The 9,554-nt window shown below is 40.1% G+C and overlaps 2 pseudogenes; both read left to right on the top strand.

Moving 5' to 3' along the window:
* The first annotated feature begins 1,552 nt into the window (after nt 1–1,552).
* On the top strand, nt 1,553–2,316 carry LOC102027176 (annotated as a pseudogene).
* A 5,869-nt stretch (nt 2,317–8,185) lies between these two features.
* Nucleotides 8,186–9,554, top strand: part of LOC102028084 — a 23,439-nt pseudogene continuing 22,070 nt past the window's right edge.

A 9,554-nucleotide genomic window follows, 5' to 3' on the forward strand; every position in this document is an offset into this window, starting at 1 on the left:
CTTTGGTTGACCAGTATTGCATGTCTATATCTGTTTTCATGAGAAGCCACTTTGAAGATATCAATATGTAATACAACCACCATTGTTAATTCCTTACCACTTTGTGTGTAACTCTGTATTGTCTGTACTGTGCTTGTGATATGTTGTAAAATGTTGTATGTCTGTTAATGTTTCCCTCCTTTTATCTTTAAAATAAAAAAAAGAGAAACCCTGGAACTTGAGGAATAATAGAACACTGGAATGGGCAAAAATACAGATATGCTATCCTCTTCGAGAGGTTCTTAAATCATATTTGATAGCTAATGCAAGAAGTATAATACTATCTGATATGCAGAGGTATGTACAGGAAATGTATGTACATAGAGGAAATATTTAAGACAATCATATATTTTTTAAGTGGAGAAGAAAAAGGGATTCAAACGTAAGCAAAGTTCCTACACTTCATTCAAAGTGGTAAAAAGGGGTACCAAAAGATTTTGATAAGTTATATACTGTAATAGCTAGAGAAACCACTAAGAATAGTCTATACAGGAATATACTTTAAAATACCACAAATAAATCAAGATAAAACCCTAAAAACTTCAAGTAACCCGCAGGAAAGCAAGAGACATAAAGAAGCAGAAGAAACAAACAAACTAAATTTTTAAAATATCGAGTTTTAACATATGGATAATTACTGTTAGGGGTTGAACTGTGTTCCCTAAAAAGATACTTTGAAGTTCTAAAACCCAGTACCTTGAAAGGTGACCTTATTTAGAAGTAGGATCATTGTAGATGTAATCAAGTTAAAATGAAGTCATTACGGTGGGTCCTAATCCAATATAACTACTGTCCTCATAAAAAGAGGGAAATTTAGTCCAGCACTCAGGAGGCTGAGACAGGAGAATCCTTGTGAGTTCAGGCCCAGCCTGGCTACACAGTAAGTTCAAGGGGAGCCTGAACTACATAGTGAAAGTGTGTCTCAAAGAAGCCAAAATAAATAAATAAATAAGTAGGAAATTTAGACGAAGATGTAGAGAAAGAAGAACACCATGTGAAGATGCAGATGCAGAGGAAAGATGCCCAAATGAAAATGAAGGCAGGGACTGGAATCATGCCAAAGACTGACTGAGACCATGCCACTAGAACCTGAAAGAAGAAAGGAAAGATCATCTCCTGGAGGCTCTGGATGGAGTGCAGTCCTGCCAACACCTTGATTTTGAATCTCTAGCTTTCAGAACTGTGAGAGAATGAATTTCTGTCATTTTAAGCCACCCAGCTAATGTTACTTTGTTATAGCAACCCTAGGAAACTATTACAATTATGTAAAATGTAAACAGTCCAAAAGTAGCAGATTAAAAGATAGAGACTGGGTGGCAGGGAAGCCCCGTGCTCGCCACAGTCAGCGCCCGCCCCGCCCCGCCCCCTTCCTTCCGGCTCCCAAGGTCTTGGGCCGCCTCCTCTGGCAGTCCAGGAGAGGAGCCGCCACCACAGCAGCCTGGACAGCCCATTGGCTGCGGATCCGGAGGAGGAGGAGGGGAGAGGCCTGGAGGATACCAACGGGTACAAGTTGAAATCATTGCAGAAGGATAAAGTTCGACAGTTTATGATCTTCACACAATCTAGTGGGAAAAAAAACTGTAGTAAATTCTTTCTCAAAATGACTGAAAGTTACAAGTTACTACAGATAATTTTTTCCAAAATCCTGAATTGTGTATTGGAGAGAGTATAACAGGATCATTAGACAGGAAGAAGTTAGAACAACTATACATTAGATATGAAAATCCTCAAGATGAAAATAAAATTGGACTGTATGGTAATAGAGCAATTCTGTGATGACCTGGCACTTGATCCAGCCAGCATGAGTGTTTTGATCATTGCGTGGAAGCTGAGAGCAGCAACACAATGTGAGTTCTCAAAGCTGGAGTTCATGGACGGCATGACAGAATCAGGATGTGACAGCACAGGAAAGCTAAAGGCTCAAGTACCCAAGGTGGACCAAGACTTGAAAGAACCAGGACGACTTAAGGATTTTTACTAGTTTACTTTTAATTTTGCAAAGGCTCCAGGACAAAAAGGATTAGATCTAAAAATGGCCATTGCCTACTGGAATTTAGTACTTAATAGAAGATTTAAATTCTTAGACTTATGGAATAAATTTGTGTTGGAACATCACAAACGATCAATACCAAAAGATACTTGGAATATTCTAGACTTCAGTACAATGATTGCAGATGACATGTCTAGTTATGATGAAGAAGGAGCATGGGCTATTCTCACTGATGACTTTGTGGACTTTGTACACCCTCAAATTGTACAAAAAGTACGACAGTGTAGCACTAAAGGAGTATTCTAGAATGTACATAGTCTTTACAATAAATACATTGGAAAATTTCACAGTCGATTTCATGACATCAAAGATAATACCTAAATTTAACATACTGGTAAAGGTAAAATATGAGTAAGTGAACTTTGGAAAACATTGGCCTACACGATAAAACTCAAACTTTCATGTCAAAGTCTTTATAATCTGTCCCATGCTATCTTTCCCATTTCATCATGATAAGCATACAATTCTAATTAGAGAAAACATTCTGAAAGTCCTCAGTCTGTGTTCTTTTATTCTCCGTCCTTCTTCACACTGTCCCAATGCTTGCCTAGTAAGATTTTCCTTATGCATCAATATTTAAATCAAATGTTTCTGTTGTAGGAATTTCTTTTTTCGGATATTCTCAGGTTCTCATACTGCATACACATAGTATCTCTATTCTATAACATACTTTACATTATGGTAATTATCTGATATATTTATATCCCCTACAAAATTATGAACTCTTCTTGGACAGGGACTAAATCTTACTCAACTCTTACCCTAAAGTATCACAAAATACCTGGCATAAGTAAATACCACCATGTACCACATAATGAAGTTTCAGTCAACAATGGACACATGTATGATGATATATGCTCTATATCCTAGGTATATAGAAGGCTATCCTATACAATTTTGTGTAAATATACCCTACGATGATCAGAGAATAATTAAATCACCCAATGATGCATTTTTCTCAGAATGTATTGCCATTGTTAAATGACACATGACTGTACTCATAAAATGTTAAGTTGAATGAAAAGATTGAAGTCAGGAATCTAGAGCTAAGGAGAGCATTCCCTAAAGGCAGATCTGCTTTGCTTAATACTATAGCTTTCTTTCTTCTTTAATACATCACTCTCGTCACCTGGAAAAGAACACAAAGACCAAAGTCTTGAAGGTTTCAGGGATAGGAACAGAACAGACTAGAAGGGTCTGATTTATTTCACTTAGCATAATCCTAGCATAATGTCCTCAAGGCTCATCCACATTGTAGCATAAAGAAGAATCGCTTTCCTTTCCTAAGGCTGATATAGATAGATGATAGATAGATAGATAGATAGATAGATAGAGATATATAGATATATACCACATTTTGTTTATCCATTCATGAACATTTAGGTTGCTTCCAACTTTGGGCTACTTTGAATGATGCTGCTGTTTAAGTCAATACACATTTAAGAATTATTAGCTGGACATGGTGGTGTAAGCATGTAACCCCAGAACTCAGGAGACTGAGGCAGGAGGTCACTGCAGATTCAAGGTCAGCCTAGACTACATAGTGAGTTTAAGGCCAGCCGGGACTACACAGCAAGACCCTGTCTCAACCCCCCAAAAAGATTTATTAGCCCACAAAATAGGATAAAATATTTGCAGATCATATATACTAAGAGTGTCCAGTTTCCAGAATATATAAAGAATACCTACAACTCAACAACAAAAAGATAAACAAATTGATTTTTTTTTTTATTTTTTGAGACAAGATCTCACTACGTAGTTCAGGCTGGCTATGAACTCCCATTATAGCCAACTCAGCAAACTTCTCTAGGAGACTGGCAGTCACCATCTTTCCCTCCAGAGCCAGGAAGTGATGCTCAAAGTGAGGACTAGCACTCCCCCAAAATGAATCAAAGCTATTCTCAGTGCCAATGAGCTCTCGAGCTCCTCGCAGTATGAAAACAGCCAAGTTCATCAGGAAAGCCAGGATGAGGAGCTCCTCCAAAACAACCAACAGCTCCTTACACCTTCCACGAGCTCCCAACAGCCTTTCTCCACTCCCAACAGCCTCCTTCTCCTTCTCCAGTTCTGCCTCTTATGCTGCTGGCAACAATCCCCAGGCGGGCCTCCCACACCCAGCACCATGCTTACTCAGTTCAGCTGGGGGTTATAAGTTGACCACCAGTTATCAATCCACTACAATAACAGAAGATATTAAAAACAGATCAATAAGGTGCTCATAAAGCTTAAAGATGATATAACTAAATAGATAATTGATCTAAAAAACAAAACAATCAACAAGCTTATGGAAGACCCTAATAAAAAGCTAGCTGAGCTAAAAAAAAAGATACAAAACCTAAATGCCCAGTGTATAAAAGAATCAGAGTCCATGAAAAGGCACCAAACAGAAATTCAGATTAAAACTTCCATTGAAAGTGTGGGCAGGAGAAGTGATCAGTGTGAGAACAGAGTGACAGAAATAGAAGACAGAGTGGGTGTCAGTGATCAATTAATGGGAGGTATCTTAAAAAATGACAAGAGAACATGAAAAATGGACCCAACAGCTGCTAGATGATGCAGACTAATCTAAGATTAATTGGGATTAGTGAACAAGCAGAAGATAGCAAAATGGCATTTAAAAAAACCTGTTTACTGAGATAATAGCAAAATAACTTTCAAATATAGGAAAAGAACTTAACATATAGTTAAGTAACATATAGTTAAGTATAGAACCCCAAATAGTCACAACCAGAAAAAGAACCTCTCCATGCCACATATACTCAAAATTCCAGGAGATCAACACAACAATAGAATCTTAAAAGCTGTTAAAGAAAGCAACAAATCACTTATAAAGGTGAACCCCATTCATCTGCCACTGCGCCACACAGGAGGACCCTACCCACTGTGGGCAACATACTTGACATATTGCCAGAGAGAGTTGAATCAATCACCATTTTGGAAGGGGTTGATTATACGGGACTGAACCACAGAATACCTATACTACAGTTTCACTCCAGGACCGAAGGGTTACTCTTTTACAACGACTGGGTCAGAGACAGCCACGGAAGATAGATGGGGAGAGGCTGAGAGCTACACATAGATCCCCTGAAATTCCCTGAGAAGTTCAAGCTCCAGTCAGGAAGGACACCGTCCTGAATTCTGGGAGGCCAGGTTTGGTGGGTCTAGCTTTCAGATGTGGCTTAATCTGAATGTGATGACGTTGAATCCAGGGGTCTGCTTGAATCCCCACCCTGCTGCCTACATTGAGCAGAGACCAGTGGTCCAGTTGCTTCTCCATGTACCAACAAAAGTAGGGATGCATCTCAACTTGGACAGTTGCCATGGTCTGGGGTTTGCAGACAGGGGAACATTTAGAGCAGAGGAGTCACCTCACAAGCTATAAAGTGGGAGAGAGAGGACTGAGACTTACTGGATTCTAAAGACTGTAGGTCCTGAAAGGAAAACTCTCATTTTGAAATACATGTGATTTTTTTTTTCTCATCTACTGTTTTCCTTTTCCTTGTGTTGTTTGTTTGTTTGTTTGTTTTTTTTTCTGGTTTTTTTTCTTCTGGTACCAGGAATCGAACTCACAACCTTGTGCTTGCCAGGCAGGCGCTGTGCTGCTGAGCTAAATCCCCAGCCCTTCCTTGTGTTTTTTAGAGTTTTGGGTCCTATTTTATTTTCCATTTTTTAAAATTAATATTTATTTGTTTGTTTGACTTGGTCCTCTTTTTCTATATGGAAGATTAGGATGGAGCATAAGATTCTATTCAAAACTAAGATTGTTTTTACATGATAATAATTAGTCTTACAGTGTTACACTTTTACTAAATGTAATTCTATATCTCAACTTGTTAGATCCATTCTACTTTTTTTCTGAACTGTGACATAATTAAGGTTAATTCTCAATTACACTTTTGTTTCTAATGCTTCCTTACAATTTCTCAGACATTTGAATTTTTCTATTTTTTACTGTGATGAGATACACAACGTATAATTTATCATTTTCATTGTTTTAAAGTACATAATTAAGTAGCATCATGCATTTCCTTTGCCAAACCTATTGAAAGATTAGTCTGTATTTCCACACTTCCCAATTGCTTTTATTAAAAAAAAAAATCAGAAAAACTTTAAGCAAACAAAAAAAGAGTAGCAAACAATCTACTAAAAACCTCTGGATGACAACTCAGTTTGTCCAATGTCAACATTTTACCAAATTTCTTTCCTGTTTTGTAATAAAATAAAACTTTTGTTCTTGTGGTTCTGGGAGTCAAACCTGGGGACTCGCATGTGCTAGACAAGCACTCAACCACTGATCTCCTACTACTAGCCTACATCCCCAACCCTAAAACACTATTGATATAAACACCATGTGAGCCTATCTTTCTGATTTCTCTTCATCCCTCCTGAGAGATAACTACTATTCAGGCTTTGGCATTTCTTATTTCAATGTATGTTTTTTATATTTGCACCACATATGTACAGTAATGCCTCAGATCACGAACTGAATTGTTCACGAATAAAAGTGGCTAAATTTTGTTCATTCACAAACTCTGCATCCGATGACAAACACAGCCATGGCCATCATCTCCACTCTGACAGTTGGTCGTGGCTTCTTCTAGTTGACATCACAGTCACAGACAGACCTGTGCACACTTGCTGTGAAGCTTTCTTGTGTGCTTTTTAGCACATACAGTATTTTCAATCCAGCAGGGCTCCAAAGAAAGTGCAGAGCAGTAATGAAGGTGACAAGAAGCTGCAGAGCGGTAATGAAGGTGACAAGAAAGTGCAGAGAAAGAATGGTAAGAAGAAGGCTTTGAAGAAAATAACCATTGCATTGAAGAAAGAAATTGTAGAAAAGCATGAGCGTGGTATTCGTGTGACTGACCTGGGCTGTGAGCACAAGAAGGCAAAGTCAACAATCTTGACTATTTTGAAGAAAGATGTCATCACAGGAGCTGATGTGATAAAAGGTGTAATGATGTTAATCAAGCAGAGGACACAGGTGCAGGAAGAGGTAGAAAAACTTTGGTCAGTGTAGGGGAAGGAGAAACAGCTGGCAGGTGATAGCCTTAGTGAAGCTATGACCTGTGAAAAAGCCAGGAAATTGCACTGAGTTACTGCAAGAAAAGCCCTCCACCAGGACAACAAGTGATGAATTTAAAACCAGTAGAGGGTGGTTTGATAAGTTCAGCAAGACGGATAGCCTTCGCAGTGTGATGACATGGTGAACTAGCTCTGACAAGGCCACTACAGAAACCTACAAGCAAGAATTCATGGAATTCACAAAGGCAGAAGGATACTTCATTCAACTGCGATGAAACAGGGCTCTTCTGGAAGAAGACGCTGAACAGAACCTACATCACGCAGGAGGAAAAGGCACTACCGGGCCACAAGCCCATGAAGGACAGACTGAACCTTTCGCTGTGTGTGAATGAAAGCGCTGATCTGAAGATTAAGCCACTGCTGGTGGACCATCCCCAGACCCCTCATGCAGTCAAGGAACAGAATGTGAACAAGGCCAGACCACCTGTCATGTGGAGCGCCAGTGTGGAAGCTTCATGGAATGGCTGCATGAGGTGTTCACACTCTTTGTTAAGAACTCTTTTTCTGACAACCAACTGCCTGAAAGGTGCCTTCTGATGGCAATGCCCTGGAAGACCCTCCAGCCTTGGTGGATGATATGGATGCTGAGCATGACTTCATAAAGGTCAAGCCCCTCCCAATATGACACTTCTGCAGAACATGGACCAGCAAGTGATCTTCAACACTGAGAAGCTGTACATGAGAGTGCGCTTCACCAGGTGTTTTAATGTCACTGAAGAGACATCCTTGATTCTGAAAGAGTTCTGGGGGTTTTTTTGTTGTGGTTTGTTGGTTGATTGGTTGATTGGTTGGTCGGATGGTTGGTAGGTTGAGTGGTTGTTTGGTTTGTTAGACAGGGTCTCACTATGGAGTCCAAGCTGGCCTCGAACTCGCAGCAATCCTCTCAGTCTCCTGAGTGCTGTGATTACAGGCATGTTCCACCATGCCCAGCCGCTGAAAGAGTTCTGGAAGAAGCATCAAGTCCTCCAGTGCATCAACCTCATTTGACAAAGCCAGGGAAGAGGTCATATAATGGACCTTCAACTCAATCTAGAGAAACTGTGGGCAGAATGTGTCACTGAATGTGACTTTGAAGGGTCTGATGCACATGTAAAGAAGGAGATTGTGCCCCTGGGCAAAAAGAGTATGGACCTGGATCCTGATGGTGCAAATATAGAGGAGCTTGTTGAGGACCATGCGGAGGAGCTGAGGATGGAAGAACTTGCTGAACTCCAGACTGAGCAGCAGAAGGCACTTGCTGAGGAGCATCCACTGAGGAAGAGGAAGACAGGGAGGAGGTTAGCAGGGATGTGACAAAATCCACTATGGAAAAATGCAATGAGTGCCAGAATTTCATTGAGAAGTGCTGCACCAACATGACAATAAAGTGTTGAATCTGATGAATGATAATGTGGTTTCTCATTCCTGGAGGGTTATGCAGTGCTGGAAAAAACAAGTGACTGTAGACAGATTTCTCATCAAAATCAGCCCTGCAGCTGAGAGACAAAAAAGAGGGGAAAGTCCTGAAGGAGATCTCCCTAATGTCCTGTGGAGGGGACTCTCCCTCCAAACAATAACCGCATCCCCACCACTTTCTTGTCCTCCACACCAAAAGTCACCTCAAGTAAGGTTAGTGTTCTCTCTCTCTCTCTCTCTCTCTCTCTTCATACTGTACCAAATTATTTCAAAATTTGTGGTTTAAAAAATATATATGTCGGGGCTGGGGATTTAGCTCAGCGGCAAAAGCGCCTGCCTGGTAAGCGCAAGGTCGTGAGTTCGGTTCCCGGTACCGGAGAAAAACAAAACAAAAAAAAAAATATATATATATATATATGTCTCATAGTATCATTTACATTGAAACTTCTGGGAAAATTTGATTCACTTCATGACCAGAATCACAGAACAAGTCAAGTTTGTGAACTGAGGTACCACTGTAGTATCTATCCCTAAAAATACACATTGTAGTTATGGGCGATGTAAAAGTAATGGCTTCCAGTGACTCACACTTCAGCCTACCAACTTCCAGACATGTGAGTGAGGCCATGTTAAATCATCCAGCCCTCTTCAGTCTACCAGCTGACTGCTACACAAAAGAAAGCCTAGCAAAGACCAGCAGAAATAATGCCAAGATGAGTTTAATCCAAATTATCTGCAGTGCGCCAGGTGTGGTGGCACCCTGTAATCCCAGCACTCGGGAGGCTGAGGCAGGAGGATCATTGCAAGTTCGAGACCAGCCTGGGCTACAAAGTGAGCTCAATGCCAGCCTGAACTGCATAGCGAGACCGCGTCTCAAAACAAAAAAAAACAAAACATTATCTACAGAATTTTAGGCAAGTAAATGTTATCTTAAGTGACTAAATTTTGGAGTGGTTTAGTTTTGTATGTGTAGCATCATTATATA

The sequence above is a fragment of the Chinchilla lanigera genome, unplaced genomic scaffold, assembly GCF_000276665.1.
Source record: "Chinchilla lanigera isolate Chin_1 unplaced genomic scaffold, ChiLan1.0 scaffold00074, whole genome shotgun sequence".
Lineage (NCBI taxonomy): Eukaryota > Metazoa > Chordata > Mammalia > Rodentia > Chinchillidae > Chinchilla > Chinchilla lanigera.